This window comes from Taeniopygia guttata, chromosome 10 (assembly GCF_048771995.1).
Source record: "Taeniopygia guttata chromosome 10, bTaeGut7.mat, whole genome shotgun sequence".
Lineage (NCBI taxonomy): Eukaryota > Metazoa > Chordata > Aves > Passeriformes > Estrildidae > Taeniopygia > Taeniopygia guttata.
In genome coordinates, this window is record NC_133035.1 from 1,756,648 (window position 1) to 1,782,626 (window position 25,979).

At 51.9% G+C, this 25,979-nt stretch overlaps 1 long non-coding RNA gene across 2 annotated transcripts; it reads right to left on the reverse strand.

Annotated features, from left to right (window-relative positions):
- Positions 1–16,243: 16,243 nt before the first annotated feature.
- On the reverse strand, positions 16,244–23,234 carry LOC121470546 (uncharacterized). Of its 2 annotated transcripts, none has more exons than XR_005981578.2 (3): positions 23,062–23,234; positions 19,644–19,734; positions 16,244–16,412 (listed from the first exon to the last, which is right to left on the reverse strand). It is a non-coding gene; the product is annotated as an uncharacterized lncRNA (long non-coding RNA). The 2 variants fall into 2 exon arrangements; XR_012057615.1 differs by lacking the exon at positions 23,062–23,234 and adding an exon at positions 21,924–22,040.
- Positions 23,235–25,979: the final 2,745 nt, after the last annotated feature.

Sequence of the window (25,979 nt, forward strand, 5' to 3'; positions counted from 1 at the left end):
GCCGGCAATTGTTATGACCTTTAAGGCTCCATCCAGTGGCCACTTCCTTCAGATGCTTTTGTGTCTTACTACGATCCCAGGCATGCTGCCAAACTCTAAACGCACAATGAAGGCAGGGAACATCTTTCCTCCAGTTTCAGAAAGGAGAAACATCACAAAAAAAAAAAAAACAAACCCTTCCCAGATGCCAGGATTGGGTCTAGAATTATTCCTGTTCCATTAATACTAGAGATGAGCGAGATAGGAAGGCACACCTGGTAGGAGGATTGTAAAATAATTAATGCATAATGTTAATAATGATCTTCTTATTCCAGCTCTGCTTATTACCACAAGCTTTGCTCGAGTCCACCATGATGTGCTGCATAAAGCAGATATCTCCTGAATCTGATTTCCTGTTTGGAGATGATCTCTAGCTGAGAAATTACCTGCTCTCAAAACTGATTAGAGTCCTCATCAGCAGATTCTTCACCCATCCTTAGGCAGGCCCTAGAATATACAGGGAATTGAGAATAATTTCATGCAGGAGGTAAAATCTGGAGTTGGTGGCTCAGGTGTATGCCATTCCCAGTGAAAATCCAGACCAAGCAGTGATGGCAGTAGATTCCCAGCCCTAATCCAAGTGCTCTGAGCTGCCCTGCTCTGATCAGTGAAGGCTTTGCTCCTGTGGCATCTTCCAAGCTGGTAGACACTGCTTGCTGCCTCTGGTTCATTACCCCTTCCACCCGGGGCACTTTGGGGGGTTGTCCCAAGTGCCAGGTGCCTGCCAGCCCCTGAAGAGAAGCAGACTGGTGTCAGCAGGCCCTGCCTGCAGGACCTGTGCTCCCTGCCTTGGGAAACTGGGACCTCTGAAGTTGCTGGCTGTGCACCATGCACCCAGCCACCCTGGAAGGAGCCGGGCATAGCAGGTCCCTGCTGGCTTCCTGCTCCAGATCCCTGCAGTTGCAGGCAGCTGGCTTTCTGCTCCCTTCACATGGTGGTCCAGCTCCATTTGGAAAATCAATGAGGTATTTTTCCTCCTCTGCTTCCCATGGTTAAAAATTGTCTCCTAATTTCCAGACTACATTAGCCAGTTTAAGCCTATTTGTTCTTGTGCCACAACAGTCTTTTAGCTTAAATGGCTCCTTTCTGTACGTGGTGTTTACTGGCCTGATATATTTATGGAGAGTAATCATACCTCTGTTTTGCCTTTCTTTGCTGGGCTAAACAAGCCGAGTGCTTTCAGCTTCATCTTACAAGACAGGCTCTCCATTCTGCCCCATCCTAATTGCCCTTCTCTGCACCACTCCCAGCATGAATTCATCTCACTGGAAGATGAGCCACCATGGCTGTGTGCACCTCCCAGGGCTTGGCACAGCCACCAGTGCCCACCCTGCCCACACTGGTGCCACCCCAAAGCAGGCAACTGCAGCTCCAGGCATGGTGGTGCTGCACATCTGCTGGCCTTCCCCCCACCAGACTGTCACCTGGATGAGGTGACACTGGCAGGAGACACTGCCTTCTGCCTCAGGCTGGCAGCAGAAAGGCCAGGTGTTCCTGCACACTGAGGAGAGCTGGTTTCTCCCCTCTCTGTCACACTGCATTGGTGTACAGGTGGAGCTCTCCTACAGGGGGTTATAAACTTCCATAGCCTTAAATGAAACTCACAGAGAACGCGCAGACTCATCCCACTAAACACAAGAGAGAGATGGTATCACCATGCTCTGATGGTCACTAATAACTTTACCTCTTCTGTGCTATTCTCAGCAGAGATAAACTTCCAGTGTCTGATGAGCCAGAACAGAAATATCCAATGGCTTTCTGTTCTTTTCTATTTTTGCTGCAAGCTGGTTAACCCTGAAATCCAATTACTGCTCATTATTCAGTGGAACTTGCTTCTTATCAAATGGACACACTGCAGGGCTGCTATACTGACTCCCAGTGCTAATGGAGCCACAAATTACTCCTGCCACGCTCGTGGACCCATAGGTGTGAGCCTGGGGCTGCAGCTCCGGCACCCTGCACACATGCAGAGCTCCGGGATGCTGATGCCTGCATCCCTTCCTGGGGCAGGCAGCCTGCTGCTGCTGAGCACACCGGCCGTGGGGTAATGCAACCACACACTCCCCAGAGCTGCACTGGGCCCCCGAGGCTGCTGAGGCATGGTCTTGCTGGAGCACCCTGCCCAGCCACCCACGGGTGCCAAGGGCCAGTGCCACTCCCTGGCACGGGCTGAGCGGGCAGCGAGCATCCTTTAAGCTCTGGGGGGTTATGCACACAGTGTGAAATGCCAGAGGCTGATCCAGGCACGCCTCGGATTAGCCGGGGAGGCTCGGAGTGCGGGAGAGTCTGGCTCCCTGCGTTAGCACGGGAAGTGGGCGCGCAGCCAAGCCCAAACGCTGCCTAATTCGCATTCGGTGCTGAATTCAGCAGGTGGGGAAAGGAAAAAAAAAGGCTTTGCAGTTTTCTTTGCTGATTAAAGTCATGGCACAGCAAGTTTCACCTACGTTCGTTACCAAGAGGGGAGGGAAGGGGATGTTCCCAGCAGCAGCTGCTGTGATGCTCCCCATGCTCCCCTAGCATGGAAGAGGCAGTGGGCATAGATCAAACCTCCTGCCTGTGACCCTGTGCTCTCTGGGCTGGATGCAGCCCCAGGGCCTGCATCAGTCTTCCTCTCTCTGGCATGGCCTCAGGGACAGTTTCTCTGCTCAGCCTGTCTTAAATAGATTCCACAACAGTCTCTGTTTCTTTCAGATGGCCAGTCAGTCCTTCTAAAAGACAGTTTAAGCTGATCCCCAGCAGACACAGGTGATGGGAATGGCTGGGGATACTCCCACTGAGGCATCCTGATGCCTGCCACGCTTTCTGGCATTCACTGCTGCAGCATCACTGGGTTGCTGGTGAGCCCTTACAAGTCCTGCCTGCTGCTCCCTCCCTCCCCACTTCCCCCTGCCTACAATATCTACCCTCGATTTTCTCTTTGACCAGACCAGTGAGCGATCCGGTGGGGATCCAGACTAGTCATGGGCACAGAGCGGCATCACAGCCTCATTACAGCGACACAAAGCCCCAGACCAGCGTTCATTTGTTCACCCCCACCACAGAGCTGCTGCTGTCAGCTCTTCCCTGCTTCCCCTGGCTGCAGCAGCCTTTTATTCATTGCCCTGGCCTCCCATGCCCTTCAGAGAGGTGCTCATGTGAAGTGCCATCCACTCACACCCGAGGCTTCGTGGCTGCTGGAGGATGGGAGCAGCGTGATGGATGCTTGGGCAGGATCATTCCCAGCCAAATTTCAGCTCCTCCACCTAGTCCTCCACTTGCACTGCTTCCACTTCCTGCTGCCTTGTCAGCTCCAACTGTCCTTATTACAGCTGATTAACTCCCTGCACCACGCTCCCAGATGGTTAAAGGAATTAGCACCCTGGGAATGACACCAGGGATACCCAGCGGTGGTCTCCCTTCCACTGCAGGGAATTCATCCACACCTGCTGGGCATCCACAAGAACAAAAGCCTTCAAGGTGGCAATCTGAGCATCTGTGGGACACAGCAGCTCCTCTTGGCCCATGTCTGGTCCACACTCTCCAGCCCTGGCTTAGCTTCCTTCTGCTCCAGCCGAAGGCAGAACATCCCAGAGATCCGCCGGAGGGGGAAGGAGACAAAGAAACCAATGCAACCCAGTAAGTGAAAGATTAAACATAATGCCAAGTAAATTAATATACAAGAAGGGAAGGCAGGTTTTAAATTAACTCATTATACAGCCTGGGTTTCCAGCCCATTTATTTATCCCATAGGTCCTGCAGCTTCATATGGAAAATGGCTTCTGCTTGACTGCTATCAGAGCCCAAACGCAGCACGATGTGGCTGCGCAGCGGCCGCCCGAGGCTGGCAGGCGACACCTGAGCGTGCCCACGGAGATGTGCGGGGACGGGTAATTGCACATGCAAAACGTTCGGCTGTGACAGCAAACAGGACAATTGAGCAGAGGAATGGGAATCCATTTCCATGCACAATTACCTGGGGAGGGCTAAACCATGGCTCTGGGAGGCAACAGAGATAGGCCCCCCCCTTCTCCCCCTCCCAGAGCCGCCTCCTCTCGGTGCCTGCCTGCTTCCCTGGGGAGCAGGGCATTTCCATCCTCCCAGGAACCGGGGGATGCTGTGCCGAGCTGGATGAGCCTGGTGCTTATTACTGGGTTAGTCTGATTACGGAGCAGACGGCTCATTGAACAAGCTGTTCTTTGGGGTGGATTTGCTGGGAAAAGGGGCAGGGAAGGAAGTGAATAGTCTGAGCCCCTTTGTTTGGGAAGTGGCTGTGATCAGGCAAGGCTTTTCCACAGCATCTCTCTTATTCAGGAATTGCTGTTCCCAGGTCTTACTGATGAGCTGGAGCTGGTTCTTAATAGAGGAGAATAAATAAAAGGGCAAGGGGAAAAAAGAAAAAGCCCAGACCTCATTCTCTTCCCAGTGACTCCTCTTGAGCTGGCAAACAAAAGCCAAGCTGCATGGCAGGAAGCTCGGAGCTCTGGAGAGGTGGCTGGTGCTGGAGGCAGATGCAGGTTTCCTGGGGTCTGTGCGGGCCAGGGGCAAGGTCTGGTGCTGGCTCTGCCAAGGGGAGCAGCAGGGGCCAGGCCATCAGCCAGCTGGCAGCCTGGTTTTGTCCCCACTCCTGCCTGCTGGCTTTACTGCACTACAATTCCCAGCAGCCTGCAGGAATTGTACGCCTTTGCCTTGGAAAGCAGCATCTGAGCAGGTCACAATAATGCACTTGGGGGGCAGCAGGCTCAGCACTGGCTGATGGAGGGGGATGCAGGCAGTGACAAAGCACCAGGGGTTTTTACGGGCAGGAACAGGGCTTGGGGGCAGAGTTCTTTCCCAGCAGTACTGCAGTGCGCAGGGCAGAACTGAGGGCAGGGTGACAGGATCACCCCTTGCACACACCCACCTCCTTCCAGGATGAGGGTGATGCTTTGTTTCACCCTCCAGCAAGAAGGATCTGCTGCTCTACTGCTTGGACAGGGAGAGGAGATGGTCCCAGATGACCCAGAAAAGGCTTCTCCTGGTCCAGTCTGGGGGGCCACCTCTGTGTCCAGGCAGAAGCAAACCCATCTCTCCAAGGACTCTGAGGGCTTTTGAGTCCTGGATTCACATGGGAAATCCTGGAAGGAGGCAGCCCCTAAGCCCCCTCTGCATGTGCCTCTAATTATCACACCTTCAGCTCCAGGAGCACCAGTCCTACTTTCCCCCATTCATAATTCAGCCTGACACAGCCCAGCAAAAATCAATTCACTCTTATAAGAAAGTGCCAAGGCAAATTATTTCCCAAAGCCTTCAACAGGGCTTTCTTCTATCCCAACAACTGTATCTTTGGTGTTGAGTCCTAAATTACAGATTAACTCTTTAAACTCTTCCAGTTTGCCGGGGGGCACAGCCAGACAGGTGACTAATGAAGCTCTTGGCAAGAGCACCTTGTCACCTTGCTGGCCATCCATTAGAGGATGGGCCCATCTAGCTGTTAGTCCATCAGTTTGTCCTTCCCTAATTCATCCCTCCAGACATGCTATCAGCTGTACAACCCTTGCCATATGACCTTGGCAGGGAAGCAAGTGAAGCAAGGACTGCCTCAATTCTTAGAGAGGCTGTTCAGGCACTTGGGTCTCTGGAGATCCCTGTCTGACCTTCCCCAAGGCAGCTTCTGGCCAACAGAGGTTGTTTTTTTTTTTCTTTTTCACAATGCCCCAGTAAAGTCACCATAAGGGAAAACCCTGCTTGGCATCCCTGCTGCCTTGAAAGCCACTTGCCAGTGGCGGGGTCCAGTCCTGATGTGCCCTGCAGCACCCCAAGTGACATCCCTGGGAGTATCCACCAGCTCCTGAGCAGACATGGCAAGAAAATACCAGAATGCTGAAAAGCCTTTAAATCTGCTCAAAAGGCTTTCTCCAGCCTTAGACCACAAAGGTTAGAAATCAGAGGGAGCCCATGAAAGAGCAAATCTAATAAAGGGAGTTTTAATCAGAGCCAAGAGAAGGGGGTGAGAGAAGGGATCAGAGTTGTAAACTGGCTGAAAATCAGTCCCTTCGTTATCACAAACACATCATTGGAACTTAATAGTATTTGACATCTCATTAATTTAAACCAGGAGTCTGGGGAATAGAGAGAGAAAAAGAAAGAACATTATTAATTTTAAAGACCTCCTCCTATAAGGACTCACATTGAAAAATAAAAGAAAAATGTCAGAGGAAGATTGTTGCTTTATGTTTTTCCTCACTTTCCTGCCCTGTCTTTTTTCCTAGAGTTTGGAAGAGGTTGATAGGCATGGAGAACTCTGGTCAAGGCTTCCCATGCCTTCCCCAGCCCCAAGGGGGGAATGTTCAAAGGCCAGCCCAGCTCTGGGCTACCATGGGGTGGATGTGGGGGTGGGATATGCACATGGCATAGCCAGGTGTCCCTAGAGTCACCTGGCTATAGACCAGCAAGAGCCATGTGCTGTGAGTAATTCATGGGCAGGCTCACACAGCCTCGGGATGCTGCCCAGCAGCGTCCGTCTGTCCTGCATCCACCGCTGGGAGAGGAGCTGAGGACCAAAATAGCCATCCCCGAATCCAACAGCGTCCTCAGAGGCTGCGGTGAGGGGATATCTGCTCCCTGCTCCCCTGCCAATGAGCAACGGAAGGCAGAGCTGCCAAAAATAAAATTATTCAGGACACCATCTCTATTGTAAGGACAGATGGAAGGTGCTGGGGCTGTGCTTGAAAAGACAGATCTAAAAGGATGGAATTAAAGAGACTTTGGAGAAAGAGAGGCTTTCTGCTAAAGCTGATGTGCTGCTCTGCAGATAAGGCTCCACAGGTGGAGTGGCAGGCACTCTTTGGATCTAATTGGGAAAGGAAAAACCCACCTCAACTGTCCCCAGATGCCTTTGGCAGCAGGAAGATGGCTTCCCTGGCTCCTCCAGCTACCACTGCCAACTTTTTAAAAAGCACTTCTGCATCTTGGCCTGGTATTTCAAGAGAATTCAATAATCTTAGGCAATTATTTCAAAGGATTTTTGAAATTGTCCTATATTTTTCCCCTTTCAGTGTGGCTGCACATCACAATGGCCGAGAAGGCCCAGCTGCCTGCGGGGTGGCCAATTTAGCTCCATGGATTTTGACTGCTTTCTCAAGTCCCACTATTGATTTTCTGCTGGGTCCAACTGAGAATTCAGCTTATTATAAAAATCACAACTGGGGCAGAGCAATGTAGCCAGTGCTGCCTCTAGATGAGGCTTCCACCTTTCCTGAGAGTGGGTCCTGCTGCCCTGCGGGTCCTGTGCTTGTAGGGCTGATGGGGTGAAGTGGCCTGTTGATAAAGGAGACACATTTCCCTGGCTTCCCCAGCGATGCCCAGGGTTTGCTCTGTGCTGGCAAATACCTGTTTCCTGTCTCATGCCCTGTTTAACAGCATTCACTCTCACCTGTTCCCTGCACAGACAGTTTTAAGTCCTCAATTTCTCTCTTCAGCCAAGGACTTCATTTGCTGCCAATGAAGCTGGTGGTTTCAAGAGCTGGGCCAGGTGACTTGCCTTAAGGCAGATGTTCAGTGTTACTCAGCCAGCTGAAAATGGGAAATAATAGGAAAAACAATGACTTCCATGCTGATCCACTTGTACTGGCTCCCAGCCTCACAATCTCATGCCCAGAGGACACCCCTGTGCCACCATCTCCCCCCAGCTAACTGAGTTTTACTCCTCATTGCTATTCAACATACCCTGGAAGGGGTAAGGAGGCATCAGAAATGCTGAAGCCACCCCACAATGGCTTTGGCTTTCGTTCCCTGTTATTGTTGCCTCCTGACAGAGCAGGAACACAGAGGGATATATTTATGAGCCCTACCAGCAGTGGGGTTGGCTCTGGGCTGTGTTTAAAGCATCTCTGTATTTTCCCAGCTTTAACCACCTCCCAGATATTTACAGCATTTGACAGCTGGAGACAGAGTCAGCCTAAAGTGCTCATCTGCTTCCATGAACGGCCTTGCACCCCCGGGGGAAATCGTTAGGGGATACTGGAGGAGAGGGGAGGGCAGCTCCTGGATGGAAACATGGACATTTCTCTACCACAGCAGGTCCCCTTCCCAAAATTCCCCAGGTGAGCATGGCCAGGAGGAGCTGGGGAGGGATATATTATACCAGTGTGAGGGACCCCCTGGTCCCTCGCTTCATGCACAGGGGCCAGGCTGGTTGGGGTTTAGCAGGTTCCCTCTTGCCTTCCCTCTGCTTCCCATGCCAGCTACAGATCTGCCTCATTTTTCTCTCTCTCTCCCATACCCTCTTTATCTCCTGTTTATTTTTCTTCACTGCTTTTGCATCCTATTCATCTGCCTTTCTTTCCATCTCATCTCCTCCATCCTGAAAGGCTTGTCAGGAGAAGAAAGAGCAAGCCCAGCTTCTCCCAGCTCTATTTGCCAAATAAGGCCTAGAGTCAGGTTTTATTTAACAAAAAGGAAATGAACTGAATGCAAGTAGGCCAGAAGAAGTGCCTGTGGATAAAAAGGATGACGGCAAAGAGAAGGATGAGCACGGCAGAGGCAGAGCATCCCCTTGGGGTTCGGGACACAAGCTTATTGCCAGAGCCCAGGTCCAGCGCTGGGGCAGCCGCCGGCCACAGCCTCGGCTGTTGTGCTCGTTAGTGGTGCTAAAACTGCGTGACAAATACGGGAGTGTCACAGGAGGTTGGGGAGCCAGTCAGGTGGCTAATGAGCTGGGTTAGGGCATCCTTATTTGAAGCCAAAGCAGTGTTTTCTTTCCCCCCATTGGCTATAATGCAATTAGAGAGGCAGCAGCTATTGGGAGCGGCAGCAGCAGATGTGGGGAAGCGAGGAGAGGGAGAAAAGCTGTGGGAACCCCCCCTGCTCCATGCCATGGTGTGGGAAAGCACAGCCTTAAGGACATGGAGCATCAAACCCCCCAAGCAACCTGAGGACTAATTCAGCTCAACCCCGACCTTCAGCACATCTGTCCGGACTCCCTGTCCCTAAATCTCAGCTCTCCTGGTGCCTCCCATCTCAGCCAGGGGTGTCTCTTGACAGAGCAGGAACACAGAGGTGTTCCATCCATCTGCCCTCAGTCAGCACTGGGCACAGAGGGAGCTTTGCCTTGCCTGATGGCAAACCCTTCTCCACGCCCTGGGGGCTGCAAGGCATCCCCCACCTCCCTCCAGCCTTCCTCAGTGATGCTGCAAGAGGGCAGGGCTGGGGGTCCTTACAGGGTCCCTACAGCGCTCATGGAGCTCCTTCAAGGGATCTAGGGGGGATATAAGGCCAGTTCCTCTCAGTTTGCACCCCCTCCTTCAAGCCCAGGCTTTCAGGGTTCTTTCTGCACACAGTTCACTCAAGCAGGCTCAAGCCAGCTGAATCAAAAGCAACTCAAAATACATTTTTGCAGCCTTTCTGGAAAAATAGCCTTTAAAGAGGGGCCTGGCCCCGTGCCCAGGGAAGTTAACTTCAATTGACTCGGCTGCATTTCGCTCCAGGCCCTCTCTGATTTTTCTGGAGCGCCTTGTAATATCAAAGTGCTATTGCAAGGAAATTAAATCCACGGCACTTAGCACCAGTGTAAGCTCTTTCCGCCATGCCACACTCTTACACAGGCCCCAGAGTATCTTTACCATCGCCTACCTCAGCCTGCATCACTGCAAACAGACATCCCACAGCATCTGCAGGATCAGGTACACAGCTCTCCTCCCAGGAATTTGCTGGTAATTCACACCCCTGGCTCCTGGCTGCACATCACTCGCCAGCCTTGCTCCCGAGATGGCAGAAGAGACCCACAGCAGAAACACTACTGCATAGAGCTTGTTGTTGGGGGTTTAGGATTTTTCCTTGTGCTTCTTTCTCTTATGGAATTTCGTCTCAGCTGTCGCTAAGAAACCATAACGACCAGTACTTAAGAGAGATAGAAGTTGCCACGGGAAGGGTGCGGCTGGCTACTCTCTTCCGTGAGGGGTTTCTCTAGGAATGCAGAGGAGGTGCGGATGTGTCTGGGGCAGTGGATCGGGTGCAGCTCTCGCTCCATCGCTCTCCGCCGTCCGAGCCGCTGTGTCCCTGTGGGGCAGCTCGGCAGCGCTGCGAGGCTCCGGTTCCTGCTGCCTTCTCCCTTCTGCCCGTGGGAGCGGCTGTGCCATGGAGCCTTACCAACGTTGGCCCAGCTCAGTGAAAAGGCCCCTCACCATCCGCGGGTGCCTCAGGGGAGCCCCGGGCCCTCTCCCCTCCAGGGGAGCTCTCCCGGCCGTGCTCGGCAGCCGGGCCCCGCCGCTCCCCTGTCACTGCTCCGCGGTTTGGCTGCCCTGCGGCCGCACCCCCGCCTGCCGGGGACACCCCTCGGCTCCGGCACCGCTGCCCCGTCTCTGTGCCCGCGGTGCCGCCTGCCGGGGACACCCCTCGGCTCCCGGCACCGCTGCCCCGTCTCTGTGCCCGCGGTGCCGCCGTGCCCGTCCCGGCCGCGCCGCCGCCATCGGCGCCTGAGGGAGCCGCGGTGCGCCCGCGGCACGGCGCCCCCTGGCGGCGCGGGGAGCGCGGCGCGCCCTGCCCGGCCCGGAGCCCGCAGCGCCCCCCGCGGCCGTGCCGGGAACTGCAGCTGCGGGGCCGCCGGTCCCTTTCAGAACAGGAGTGCAGAGGGACGGGGCTGCGGCACTCCCAGGGACGCTCCTGCCTGTCTTTCAAACCAATACATTTGTACATTATATATTTTATATTGTTTTATGTCGCTATAGGACACGAGAATGCACAACGCGAGCTACCTGCTATTTTGCAAGGTAAAAGAGAAAGTTTATTTTCTGACTCCAACTTTTATACTTCTCCAAAGGTGACAGTGGATTGGAGAGTGAATGGGCCACCTCTCCGAAGACATTGGACAAAGCACCAGTACATCAAGTCTCTCCACTCCCATGGAGGAATGCAAAACAACATGTTATTTACAGAAACTGTGTGGGAAAGTTTCCCAATAGAATGTAAACTCAGAAGGCTTTAGAAAACTCAAGAATCAGGGCAACAGTTTTATATTATATATATATATTTATATATTATATATTGTTAATATAATATATATTTTATAAATACACATTTATATATCTTTTATCTTATATATTTTATATTGCCTTGTATTTTATGCATATATGCTGGGAGACGGTATGATACCTCATGTGTATCATACCTTCTCCCACCAATACACAGCAATGGCAGCCTTTGTGCTTCATTTAACTTAAACCCTAATTTACCCAAAAAAGCAGGATTTGGATGCAGAGCCTGCTGAATCTGGTGGCTTGTTCTCATTCCCACTCTTATTTGCTGTTCCTGGCCATTGCCAACTAACTGGCCCCTTTGGCTTGATTTTCTGGGGGCAAATACAAGCCCCCAGAAACACCTCATAAGAAGACTGAGGTGTGATGGAGCAGTGGGGCTGGGGGACATCCCTGGTTGGGGGGCTCTGGGATGCTCTTGGGGAGTGGATACTGACCCACTGGAGGTGCAGCACCCAAAGCCTCCCATCAAGGAAGGGGCTGCATGACCAACAGCCTCTGCTCCCAGGGGAACCTGGTGTTCCCTTTTCCACAGCTGGAGAAGCTGCCTGGCCAGCTCTCTGCCTTGCCTGAAGTGTGACACTTCTTAAAACAAAAGCATTTGGCCTTAAATCCCCTTTTACTCCTCCTCGTGACCAGCTTTGGTCTGGGAGCCGGGTGTGCTCAGCATCAAACCCACATACAAGGAAAGAACATCAGCTCCTGGTGGGAAAGTGAATTATTGAAGCCAAGGGAAGCTGTGACGAAGCAATCAGGGTGGACTGCCGTATGGTCCCAGTGAATTATTCAAAGCCTAGTTTTAAAGCAATTCCTGAAATAAAGATGACAGAGAAACGGGGGTGAAGGAAAAAAAACACTGTAAAGGGCCACTGTGATGCCTCCCTAGGTGTGGGGACCAGGCTGTCCCCTCCACAGGGTGCTGCTGCCTGGTAGAGATGGGCACATACACAAAAATACACCCTGGATATATCTTTTAATGCTCTTTTTTCCTAAAGTCAGGCAATTTAGGCTGGATGTGCTGGTTTAACCCCACTGGCAGGAGAGCCAGGCAAAGAAAAGTCCCTGCTTCAGAGGACATCCTGTGAATTTATTTGATTTCAACAGACCTGAAAGCAGAAGAGCTAGAAGAGACGTGCGGTGCTGGGAATGGGGAAAAGCAGGCTGAACTGCCTCGAAGGCTCCTAAAGAAAGCCAAACCACAAAGGAAAACAAGAAGGAAAGAGAAAATACTTTATTACATCTGTTTGAAGTGAGGAAGATACAGGAATGAGCAAACACTGAACTGTTTTGCTTCTGCTCACAAATGAACACACCGCTGAGCCTAATGGGATTTTAGATTAAAAGTTTTAACAAAAAAAATAACAACCACCTCCACAAATAGAGTTTTATAAGGTCAAATAATAGATGCAGTGAAATAAAAACCACTGCCAGTGTTTTACCTCCTTCTGTAGGGACCCTTCTTCCAGCCTGAGCCCCTGTCTTCAGGTGTCCTCCTCTAATTCCTGCGTTTATTCTTGGTGGTTGTGTTTCCTGCTGAGGATGGCTGGGGAACAATCCTCTGTCATCCTGTTTTGGCTGCCTTTTCTAGGCAGGGCTTTACAAGTAGTTTGGCTCCCATGAGCCAAGGTTACCTTTGGGGAGCAGCAGGGATGGGGGCAGGCAGCAAAGATGGTCTGGGTGACACTAGGATGCTCCAAAGGGAAAGGCACTTTCCCATGGGTTTTCCCATCGCTCTTGGGGTTTCTCCTGCAATGCAGGGCTGCAATCTGCGTTGGCATCACCCAAGGGATCTCTCCTCAACACCCAGGAGGGTTCTGATACGCACTGACACCCTCTTTGCTAATAGGAAAACGTCCATTCCACATGCAGCCTGGCCCTTTACCCACCTATTTCTGTTGGGCATCAGATGCACGTGCCCCATGACTCATTTTTGGAGGTATCAGGTACTTTCAGCAACAACCGACTTCAAGGACATCGGGGGTTTGCAGCACCCTTGAAAAATTAGGCAACTTCTGCACGCCTAAATAGATGCGTAATGACAGACACTCGTGGGTGAGCTGTTGGCAGCGGCCCAGGGCCGCGGTGGATCTGCCAGCGCCAGGGTGGGTGCTGGGTTATCCCGGGAAGCTCTTCCCTACTGCGCCCTGCATGGGACAGCGTGTCCCGGCACCCAGCCCCTCGCACCCCACCGTGCCGCCAGCGAGGAGGGGCTCTTACAGACCACATCCCGCACTCCCCAGAGGGGATCACCACAGATAACGGGCCATGCATCGCCCTGCTGCAGAGGGGTGCTCGGGTGGAGCAGCGGCGGATCCGCTCCCAGCCCGAGGTGGGTGCGCTGGTGGCCGCCCCGCCTGGGTCGCGCCGGGGCGCGGATCCTCTCCCGCAGCCGACCCGGACCACCGGGTGATTGAGAAGCATCGTTGGCCTCTCCAGCGCTCTCAGTCCCCCTTCTTCCCCGCTGATTGCAATCAACACCTCATTCATACGCCTCTGTTTACCAATTTTCCAGGAGGTATCATGCTAATGAAGGGAGCCAGGCAATCAAGCAGCCTCCCAGAAGTGGGGAAAAGAAGGAGGAAGAAAGAAAGGGCTGCTGCCGGGGAAAAGGGGAATGGGCCAGGAAGGGCTGGGAAAAGGGAGGGGAGAACCAAATGGGGTTCACTCTGCCCCACTACCAGCCCTGCATCCCTTCCTGGTGCAGCTGTGAGGAGAGAGATGCTGATACCTGTTGGGCAGCATCTGCAGCATCCTTGGCAGAGGTGCTCAGGTAGCTGGGTACCACATTGAGGGAGATGAGGATGCTGGCCACAGCACTGCAAGGAAAGTTTACAGCTTCTGAGAAAGTTCAGCTCAACCTCTGGAGCGCACAGTGCTGAGCCTGGGCTCACCGGGCTCTGCTCTGCAATAATATTTGCCCCAGGAATTACAGAAGTGCTGTACAAGGGCTCCATTCAGGTAATAGAGTTCAAACTGAGTGCCAGGTCCTTCAGGACACCCTCTTGGCTGCCTGGAGATGGCATCACCAATGCCTGTGGTGTGTTAACCACTTCTGCTTACCTGGTACAATGGTGAGATAGTTTTACTCCCTTCTCACTAAGATGCAGAATAAGGGTTGTGGATGTCCTCAGTTCAGTCAGAGAGAAAAAGAGAAAGATTTCTGCCAGGCTAAGCCTGGGAAAAAGTCCAGGAGGAATGTAAACAATCTATTATATTGTTTTCCGTTCATATTGTTTATAGATATGTTCTACCACACTGACTTAAGTCCAAGTGTACCAATGAGGTGAAATGTTTTTACTTTAAGACCAATAAAATTAATGTTTGTGATGTTCTCTATAAAAGAGAGAAGTATTTTTGAATAAAGATAATTCTTTACCTTCTGAAGATGGAGCTCTTTATTCCCGTCCCTGCCTCAACAGTGACATAAGGGGTGTGATCCTCTGCCCAAAATCCTACTCTGGCAGTGAGCCTGAAGCCTCCTTGGCCAAGGGGGTTCCCAGCCAAGCCCCATCTCCATCTAGCACAGAGGCTGGAGACAGGAGATCCATGCAGGCAGAGCTGGCAGCAGCAGGGTGGTTTGGGGTTGGATGGAGAGGCCAGAGGAGTGACGGGCAGGGCTGTGTCCCCTCCATGTCCCCATGCCTTCAGCTGCCAGGAACGACAGCCTTGCCAGACACGGCAGCTCTGAGCTGGCAGCACCTGGAGCCCTTTCCCAGCTCCCAGTGTGCTCACCCATCAGTCAGCAGGGAGGACAGGCACAGCAGGGCAGGACTGCCCCCCCAGAGCCACCAGAAGCAGGGTGGGTGTCCCTGTCCCACAGGGTTCGGTGCTGAGAGGAGCTGGGAGGTGTTGAGATTACGCTTAGGGTGTCTCTTCCATAACAGCACAGCAGCCATAAAGGATTGTCCAGCAGGGTTTGCAGACCCCAAACTGCCCATAACATGCTCTTTACAGCCTGTTCTGTCCCTTCTGCAAGGCTGTGCTTGGCTGCCTGCCCTGGGGCGGGGTCCAGCCCTGGCCTCGCACAGATGGGGACAGGCTCTCCATCACCTCCCGCTGCCTGCTGGAGCGAAGCTGCCGCGGGACAGCTGCCCATTCCTGCCTGCTGGCTCCTTTCTGCCAGGACTACACGTTTAGGCAGGATTTTTGAGGCAAGCTCCTGTTTTTCAGAGCAGAAAGCTCCTTGGGGCAGGCTTTCCGGCACTGGTGGACTGGGATCCCAGGTGGGCAAGTGTAATTTCTATAGTTTTCCCCCCCCTCCACGCAGCCCCCTCTAGGGTCTGTGTGAGATATGAGATATGGGGCTGTGAGGGGAGGGATACCAGGAGAGGGAAAAGTATTCAAAAGAGGCCCTTACCCCAGGGAAGTTGGAACAGCTCTCTTTATTCTGTGGTGTCCATGGAGAGTGGGGCAAAAGAGAGAGAGCAGGAAGTTTTAGGGGTCTATATAGGTTTTGGACTGGGTGGGCTCTCCTGGCTCCCCGCCAACCCCGTTGGGGCAGGAAGGAGGATCCAGGGGTTATCTTGATCAGAGCCACAGAGGCCCGGGGGAAGGGGGACAAAAGGGTGTCCAGGAGCTCACCGTAACAGGCAAGAGGGACCGGAGGGCGGTGCTGAGGCCGTGCAGCTGAGGACATCTCCTTGCCAGGAAGCCAAGCAGAAAGGATGGCTTACAGGTGGCAATCGGGCAACAAATAACACAGCGGGAGACAGCCGTGATTCCAGCCAGATGGAGGAACAGCAACAAACAATCTGTCTCCGGCAGAGGCGCCCCGGCAGCCACCACGGAGAGGGGAGCGCCCTTGAGGAGTGGCGAGCTCGGGCTTTGCCTGGCACAGCTGGGTTTGGAGCCCACCGGGATTTTGGCACCTGCCCACCCCACTGTAATCGCAGGCACCACCCCTTTTCCCGCAGGAGCTGGGTTTTGAGAGCTGCCTGTTCTCCCCCCTTGCCTGCTAAGCCCCAGGCGCAGCTGATTGATGAATGGGCTCTCGACATGATTGATCTCATTGACAGTGTGAAACATGGTGATTACCTGGTGCTGGCAGATTTTCCTAAGTGTAGCTCACGCAGGCACAGGACGTTTGTGCCATTATCATTATTAACTCCATTGTTAACTACTAATCTGTGCAAAGATTTGGCCTGGCCTCTTTGAAACACAGGAAGCAGCTGCTGGAGATGGACCCTGAAAGGGGATTTTTATGCATTTAATTTATTTTTTTTTCCAGAGTCTATTTATGGAGGTGAGCATCCCCCAGGTATTTCTGCTCGCTTCCTTGTCCCTTCAGCCCTGGAGGCTCAACGTTTCTGGGTGGTGATGACAAGGTATTTCAGGAGCTCTGCCCCATCCACTCCCATTAAAATCCACCGCAGGTCTCAGCTTTCCCTGAGAGAAAAAAATCCAAACCTCTTTTTAAAATGTTTTCTTCCCAAATATCTACCATTTGCCAAACCTAAATTTCAGCCCAGAAACTTAACCACAATAAATGAGCCTTTTGCTTGCAGACCCCCCCGGAGCACAGTCGGCATTTCCTCCTTTGAAGGCAGCAGTCAGCTGAGACCTAATCAACGTCTTTCCAAAGAGGGAAGAAAAAAATATAAATAAACCCTGCACCAAGGCGTTGTAGCTGATGCTCAAGTCAGGGGATCATTTAGGAGATGATTTATTGAATAGCAAACAGGTAAAAAGGAGATTGGGCTAAAGGGGGACAGGCACAACAAAACAGGAGGGATTTAGCAACAAGGTAAAAATAGCCTAAAAATACAGCAAACGAGGAAATAGCGACAGTTGCCATCCCCACAAGGATGAGTTAAATTCCTGGCTGGTGTAACTCAGCAGAGAGCCCGGGAAGCCAATGGAGCTGCAGTAATTTACAATAACTGCTAGTTTGGCTCAATTTAAATAGCTCCGCTTTATGAATACCAGGAATACGTGTATGAAAGAGGAGAGGAGAGTTGGGAAGGTTTTATTTACACTGCAGCTTAGAAGCTGCTTAAACTGATTTGGAAGCAGGTGAATAATTAATTGCATCTTTAAGGAATCGAGCTGTTAATAATACTCCCCACAGTGGCAGTTTATAAATGTTCCTGTCAGGGTGGAACATGGAGCATCGCAGAGGGAAGGTGGCGCGGGGAAGAAAAGCCTCGAGGAAACTCTTCCCCCCACTCCCCTGCCTGCAAAATGAATTAAAGTTGCCATTTTTTCTGCCATCCAGCTGTTTCTGACACCTGGATGTCAAATCAATATTATAATGACAGCACCACAGCCAAAAAATTTTTTTTAAAAAAGAACTTTTAAAAAATGTCCTATTACTACATGGAAAATATTTGTATTGCCTCCCACTCTCCAGGGTACAGCCTGTTAATTGGGCACAAAGGGCAGGATCTGCTGGAGCCTGCAGAGAATATTAGGGAAAGAGCTGGTAATGTTATGATGGAATTGGGTAAACTGGTTCTGCGAGGGGAAGAGGGTCCTGAGCAGCGCAGGGGTTGGTCTCTCCTTCTTCTGCACAGCCCAGAGCCTCCTGTTGCATCCCTCCCTTCAGTTCTTCCATCCATCCATCCATCCCTATCACCAGGAGGTGCTTGCAGAAGGAGGATGGATGAGCAAACAGGTGCCTTCACACCACTTTGCCCAGTTAATCTCCCCCAGCCAAGAGAATCCAAAGCTGGACCAACCAGCACAGCCAGGGCTACAGGGATTAAACCAGCAAAAACCTCCAGAGCCAGGAGTTTTGGGAAGAATAGAAACGCTTACACTTCAGCACAGGAATAAACCTGTGGAGTTGGGGAGGAGTTGGGAAGGAAATAAGGAGTTGAGAAGGAAAAGCTGGGAGAAAAGCTGTTTCCCTCAGGGAATCTTAGGCTGGGAGAAGGATTTTGGCCATGGAAAATGGGGCAAGCAGCCACAGCAGGGCAGGGGCTGGATGGGGACATCACCAAGCATCCCCAGCCCTGGGGTGGTAGCAGCCCCTCCATTCCCACCCAGGATGGGAGCAAGAATTTCCAAGGTTTTGCTAACACTCTCATTTGGTGTTTTCTTGCCTCTTTATTCCAGCTAGGGACAAACTCATCACTCACCTCTCCAATCGTTCCAGCCACATCCCAGGACCTGTGTGCAGGGTAGGGGGTGGCAAGGGAGCTCTCTTGCTCCCAGCCCACCTCTGAGGTGGAAAATCAGCACCTGCAGAGCCCTGCCTCATTTTCCATGATTAATCAGTTTGCTTGAGAGCAGCAGGACTCCCACCCTCATCCATCCCCCACGACAGCCACGTATGAAAGCTGACGTTAATCAGATAAATTCCTTTGCAGTAGCACCAACAATTTTTCTAAAGCACAGTCTCCCTGGAGCTACTAATAATTACTCCAGATCCAGACATTAAAGCACCACAAAAAAAAAATGTTTTTAATTAAAAAATTAATTTTTCTGACAGACCCACTGATGCTAAACTTGGAACAGCACAGCATCCATCAGGAGGGAAAGGAGAGGGATGGCAATGACCTGCTCACCAGCCTCAGCTGGGAAAGGAAGAAGAGTTGTATTCCTCAAGGCTTTGGAGAAGCTGTCCCATCTCCAAATGCCTTGTGATGACCCATTTTGCACAACACATCTCAAATGGGGCAGAGTTAATGTGATGCCCAGCTCAGTGATTGCAATCCCAGCTGCATCTTTCAGAGAAAACACCTGCTGGCAGGAGGATCCAGGAAAGAACTGCATTTCCAAGTATCATCTCCCTAAGCCTAATGACATCCCACTGGCAGGACACCCTCAGCCTCACCAGGTACAGGAGGAACTCTACAGAATCATCTCCTTCCCTGAATGCACCTGAACACTCCAGCCAGTCTGGATTCATTATCCCTGGGCTGGGAGGGGAAAGGAGGGGAGAGAATGGAACTAAAACATGTCATCCATGGAAAGAAAACCATTTATTGCCTTAAAGGGTTTCTGATGGGGAGAAAAAGGTTCAGAGTCTCTTGGGCCCGGTTTGGGTAGCCAAACTGAGATGCAGCCACAGTAATACAGTGCTAAAAAACCCCTGGTATGATGCTCCAGCAAGATCCATCCCAATTCCTGGGGTTACAGCCCCAACTTTTTCTGACTAACCACAGCAATGCTTGAGCTCTCCTTCCCTCTGGCTGCCTCTCATCCAGGAGGCTCAGGCTCAGAATATAATGAACCTCTTCCCTTGCCCTTCCCAGCACTAAGGCTTGCAGAAGAGGGTAATGAACGTCCCTGCCCGGCAGGGTGTGGGGATGTTTCACACCAGCCTGACAGAGGAGCATATCCAGCAGCACACCGCTAACAAAAGAGGCTTTATTGCAGCAGAATGAAAGGCAGGATGGATTGAGGCAGGGGCTGGATTAATTGGATATGGGAAAATACCTAACTATATACATGGAGGGAGAAGCAGTGAGGTGCTCCTGCAGGACTGAGTTCAGGAAAAGCCAAATTGATGTGCTTAGATAAAGACGCCGAGAGCTAATTCCTCAGCTGCAAGTGGTGCTGCCAGCCTTCTGCAAAAGAGGTAAAGGCAAAAAAGTCCCCAAAACTGCTTAAAATATCCCCTGTACCTTCCCAAAGGGCCCCAAAGCATCGTGGCAGGTGAAGAATACTCACCTCCAGAGATGGGCCTGGGGCTCAGGCAGGGTCTTCCCTTCTCCTGGCCTAAGAACCCACTAATGAATTCAATGAAGTCAGTCCAGAAGATCTGGGGAATACAAAAGGTTGAATGAATTTGAGTTGCTTAACCCAGAGAAGAGAGTGTCAAGGGCAAAAGTGAGTCTGCAAATGCAGCTGGTGATGGCTGCAAAGTGGGAGAGAAAGCTGTTCCCTGCATCCAGCGTGAGAAGGAGAGGAAGGGACAGGTTAGATGTTAGCAATCCTCTTTCCACGAGCACTAGGGAGGATCTGGGCAGCCCAGGTGCCATCAAAGGGTAGTTTTTATTGAGGAAAGCTGCAATTTCTGCAGTTCCCCAGGCAGGTGGATTGCTGGTATGTTGTAGGTAATTACACCAGTACATCTTCCCACAGCATCCCACACCCAAACACAGCAGCTTGGCCTCTGTCAGAGCAGGGACTGGAAGAGGAATATGACTTGATTTTCCATCAGCTCACCAAAGAGGTGAGAAAATAACATGCAGAGCCACTGCCCTTTACACACAGCAAGCAGAGATTAATGGGGATTTATCTCAGCACTTCCCCTGATAAGCAGCCCCCTCTCTGGGCTGGATGCTGGGTGCAGGGGAAAAGGGAGGAAGCCAAACACCCGTGGGACCTTGAGAACCACAATTCACTGCTTTTTGCTTCTCACTGAGGATAATTCAGTGGCTAGAGCTCTTTTGGGGATCTCAAACCCATCTCTGCCTTCCTATGTCTCACTTCTGCCTTATTATGCTGCATTTCCCTCTTCTTCCCTCCAAAAAAAACCCACCCCAACCCTTCAGCTTTTCTGTGATGAGGCAGGAATGTTTCTGCTCACCTGAAAGCCTTCAAAATCAATATATAACTTACCTGTAATAATCCCACACTTCAGAAAATTGCTTCAAATCACATCTATTTGGGGGAGACAGTAATTTAGACTGGCTTCCCCCAGGAATTTCTCCTCTGGAGGCACATGGCTCAGTCCTGGGAGCAGCAGGTTGATGGAACAGGCACATAAACACCCCTGGAGAGAAGCCTGGCCCTGTGTCTCACCCACCTCACAGCTGGCCATGCCTCTCCTGGCTGCAGCCCCAGCTGATTTCCAGGCCTCCATCACTTCTCAACACATTTTTTTTCCCCTGGATTCTCGAAATTAAATGCTACTAATTTATTTTGCAGAAAACTCTGCAACCTGCTGCTATGTCTCTGCCAGCTGTGACCTCATCTTCCAGTGATTGGATTCTGGAGTAAATTAATAGAACCAGTTCATTAATTAATTGCAACTAACTTGTGCGGTGAACTGGACCCATCTCTCATGTTCCCAGGCTGCCCAGGAACCGCTCCAGATTCCAGCTCAGGAAGCACTCACTGTGTTTTCATTGCAGCTGAGTGGTTTGGAGGAGCACTTCCCAGTGTTCCAGCTGTTAGCAAACAGCAAACCCCAAATTACCCCCTGCTCAACTCCTGCATCCCACCCCCCAAAATAAAGGGGGAACCCTGAAAACAGCATCCCCAAAGCTTCTACAGCCAAGGATAATACTGAACATCTACATCCTGTTGTAGACAGGAGCTGGCAGCAAGTGAATGCTCCAGCGAAATCTCTAAACACTGCACATATATTTTGGGTTTATTTGCTGGGCTTACCACTGAATCTTATTTGCTGGCATGGTTTGGTTGGTTTTCTTTTTTTTTTATTCCTCCCCTTTCCTTCTTTCTCCCTGGGAGAACTTAATAAATCTTTGAAATCATCAAAAAGAAATGCAGCTTCAACACTTAGAGAGCACGGTTAAGTTACTTCCTGGCAATATAAACTAAGGCTGTAAAGTCAAACATTTCCATGCCATAACACAAAGCAAAAACGAGGGTTTGGGAACAGAAGGAGCAGGCCCAACCTCAGCTCTGCCCTCACCCAGGGCTGGACAAACCTGGAAAACCCACAGCTGGCTGGAGGTGGTGACAGGGATGTCACTGACCCCTCTCCCCAGCTTTTGCCATGGTTCCCCTCCAGCCACATGCAGAATTTCAGCTGTTCTCCTTTCAGGGGCTGCCTTTGCATGAGCCCACTGCGAGGTGGGGCTGCCTTGATGAATCTCACCTGCACCGAGGCACAGCAGGGCCAGAGTCAATGACCCAGGGGTGGCCACCTCCTCCTCCTCCCCCTCTTTCACTTTTCATCGCTTAATAGCGTTTTGTGCAGCATTCACAGAGATGGGAGAACCCCTCTGAGCCCCGAGGGAGGAGCCTGGTGCCACTCACCAGCTGCAGGACCAGGCTGAGGTGCAGACAGGACACACACAGGACCACGGCAGGATGGACACAGGCAGGACCAGGGATGGATGCAGGCAGCATTTCCATGGCAACACAACAAAAAAGCAGCGTGGTCACAGCTCCCAGAGGAGAAAGGGGTCAGGAGAAACTTTGTTATCATGGAGGGCACAGGGACACAAGGTTCCAGCTCCTCCAGGGAGCAGTTGAGGTTCCCACCCCAGGATGTCTCACCACCAGCATCTCGGGGTGCTAAGGGGACCCCAGCTGCAGGTCCTGGTGTCCCTCACCCTTTCCTGGTGCCAGGGACCTGTGTGTAATTGTGATGCAGAGAGCTCATGCTGCACCGTGCCCTTGATTTACTCTCTCCAGCCTCCTGCTTTCTAAATCTCTCTTTATTAGTATCACCACACAGCAGAGTGCAATTAGCAGTATATTAGCAATAAAACAGCAGCCAGAGCCAGAAGTGCCGTGGGTTATGGCCTTAAATCCTGCCTCTGACAGGGTGGCTGTGGACACAACCCCTGCCCTGACCCCAGCCTAGGCTGCCATGCCCCCCGTGCCCGCAGAGCAGGGGAGCCCAGCACCCCTCCAAGGACCCACCCCCCCTCCAGAGCTTCTATAGGTGCTGCAGCAGAGCTGACACTAGTCCTGGCCACATTGAACCATTTATATTGATTACCCTGTCAGCTCATTTGAATAATTAAAACCAGATGGAGTCCTTTTAAGCATTTAAGGGAACAGCACTGGGAGCATCCCCGGGGCTGTGTGGTTTTGGCAGATGGGTGCAGGGGAAGCTGGGCAGCTTTTGCTGTCAAACCTTGCTCTCGGTGGCATCTGCCACCCTGTGTGGTACCTCCCATGCCCCCGCTGTCAGGCATGGGGTGCTGGAATCAGCACAGTTCCCACCCCTAGGCAGATTGGTGGGAATAATTGCTCTTGTACACTGCTACCATTCCTTATATAAACAGCATTAAAGCTGCCAGCCAGCCACAAGCCTGATTAACAGCAGCAAATAAATGAAGCCAGTGCCAAGAGCCCAACGTTCCAGTGTGTGTAGGGAGGGGGGGCAGCATCCAGCCCCACCTTGGCATCATGACCCCCAGCACCTGTTCCAAACCTCACCCACCTGCAAAGCTCTTACTCCAGGCCTCTTGCCAGGGACCTCTGGCTCCTTAAAATGGATGGGTGATGCCAGCTCAACTCTGGTTACTTGTTATTCCATCGTCTTTTCAAAGGGAGTAAAATATTCCTGGCATGGTGCTGGTTATGCACTCCTGCCACCACGCAGGGATGAGTTATCTTTACAGAAAGAAGCACAGATTAATACGTCAAATGAAAATGAACTATCGGCAGAAGGAGATGAAAATGCAATGGCCAGTGACAGAGAGGAAAAGAAGAGAAAAAAGAAAGCGAGGCTTCTTGGGAGGACAGGAACATTAAAAACGGAGGAATTGATCAGCATTTGGTGAAGTTGGATGGAGCTTGAACACCCTGCACAGAGCAGAGACCTTTTTCTCCCGCCCAGAGCAGAGCTCCACAGCCTCACCATGACTGGGCTTTGTCCTTGAGACCTGGTCCCACCATCCCACCTCTGCCCCGAGGTAAAGGGGATTTCCCAGGGGCAGGTGAGCAGCTGGGGCAAAGCTGGGGTGCTTGGAGAAGCTCAGCACTCCTGGCCCTGAATCTGAGCAAAGCCTCATGCTTCAGGCTCCTTTGAAGCTTCTGGACCAGCTGCAGGAGGTGACCTTGTCAATGGGTGTCCATCCCCCCATCAGACATGTGCCCCCTTTTCCCCAGAACCACCCATGCCTTGCTCCCTGCTCTTGACTCCTTCTCTGCCCCTCACTGCACCATCCAGCCACCAAAGATAAATCCCACTCCAAAATGTTTTTCCAAGTAGGAATGTGTGTGCTCCAGCAGTGCGTCACAGACACCCCACAATTTACAGGTGTTTATTGTCTGGGATGAGCAGTTCAGGCAAGCTGGTTTTATTTAGACATACTTCCAGTACCTGGAAATAGCTGTTTATATGTTCCAGTGTTTTGACATGGGTAGGTGCCTGGATTTTGATGGATCAAACCAATAAGCAGCAGGCTGGCAGGTCTCTGTTTCCTTTCCTCCCAGCAGATTGCCGTGCTCAGGCATCAGGGTGGGAATGGGGAGCCCCTCTGCTGGGCAAAGTCCAGCAGCCCCCCTTACTCTCCAGCTCCTCAGCATGGAGAAGAGGCCAGAAAGATCCCTTTTTCCTGCCTGCTGCTTGCTGCCTCTGTCAGAGATAAGAATTAATTACATTCCCCTGCCTTTGTAACTGCCTGGGGAATTTTTCAGCTCCCTCCACTACGGGGTCCACCTGATTTAAGGGGGGAACGGGGATATACTCTGCTACATGTGTGCTAATATTGCAGATGGGATATCACCCCTGAGCACTGAACACACTGCCACAGGAATATTTGCAGAGCTGCTTCTTCATTCCCCAATCCCTGGGGTGCCACAGCCCCCTGCACACTCCTGCAGTGGGCAGGGCCCAGCCTGGCCATAAATCCCACAGGCTTCCACCACCTCAGCCAGGCTCATGGCCAGGCAGGAGCTTACACAGCAGAATAAGGGATGGTTCCACCCCAAAACCCATCAGTAATTTGGCTTCCCTGCTCTCTGGGGCTTTCAGAGCTGATGGGACCCTTCCAGACCCACAGAGGTTGCTTCACCCACACCACAATGGCAGCAAAAAGAAAGAGAGGCTGCTGGCAGCCAGAGGAAGAGGAGCAGACTGTCCCATTCCTGTGGGACAGCTGATGCCACTCAGAGCCACCCTGCTCAAGGGCTCCAGCCCATGGAGACCCAGTGTGGCAGCATTCCCCCAGCTCAGCACAGGCCACCCCTGCCCTCAGCCCTGCCCAAGGGTGGCAGGGCTGTAAATGCTTTTGGTGGAGGGACCTGCCATGAATCACTCTGGATTTACAGCTGAGATGCAGGAAAGGGAATTATATAACTCTCAGGAGACAGGCTGGTGTGGAATGAACATCCATCAAGCACAAATTCTGGGTTATTTACCGCTGCTGGATCGTGCCAAGAGAAACACCCCCTGCACTGGACAGCCTGTGGATGGATTCAGCCATGGGGGACTGTTCAGCAGATGGAAAGTTTCTGTCCTCCTTGTCAGAGGAAGCTGGGGTGTTTAGTCCTCCCTCCTACCATGGGATGAGCCCAGTGCCCAGCAGAGGATGGGTCTCAGCTCTGCACAGCCCCGTCTGGATCCCAGATCCTGGAGCCAGAGGAGCCTGGCAGCAGTGCCAAGCAGCCCTTTTTATGAGCAGCACTTAATTATTCACCCTTTTAAAACGTTTTGCATCATAAACCCGGAATGGAGCAGGGGAAGGTGATTACTCTGCCACTCGCTCTGCCCTGCTGGAGGCCAGGGCTGAGTGCTGGGAACAGCCTGGGGATCCCATCTAAGGCAGCCCCCAGCCATGGGGACACCTGCAGGGTCATTTTGCTCTGAATTCGGACACATACAGGGAGATTAAGGAAGGTGAGATGTACCTCAGAGAAGTATCACAGATCATCAAACCCTTGTGTCCTCAACACCGACAGCCTTAAGGCAAGGCAAGGCAAGGCAAGGGGGCAGGAGATACTCTCCAGAGCACAGCCTGGGTGGCCACAGGGGTCCCTGTGATGTACAGAAGCCAGACACAGGCTGTATTTTGTTCTCCCCAGGTCCTGGCCATGCCAGGCTGTTGATCCCACCTTTTGGGAACATCGCTTTTCTGCTTGGCTGCTTTAGGAGCAGACCAGCGGGGTGGCCCAAGAGCTAAACTAAACCTTTGTCCCATAAATAGCCCCCTAACTGTGCCCTGTTATATCCCTTCAACTTAAGGGAAGTGTTTCCTTAGCAAGAGGAGGATTTGAGCTTTACTTTTAAGGTAGGACTTGCAAATCCCAGGAAACCTGAGCACCCTGGTCTAGTGGAAGGTGTCCCTGCAGGGGGATTGGAACTGGGTGATCTTTAAAGTCCTCTCCAACCCGAGCCAGTCTGAAATTCTATGA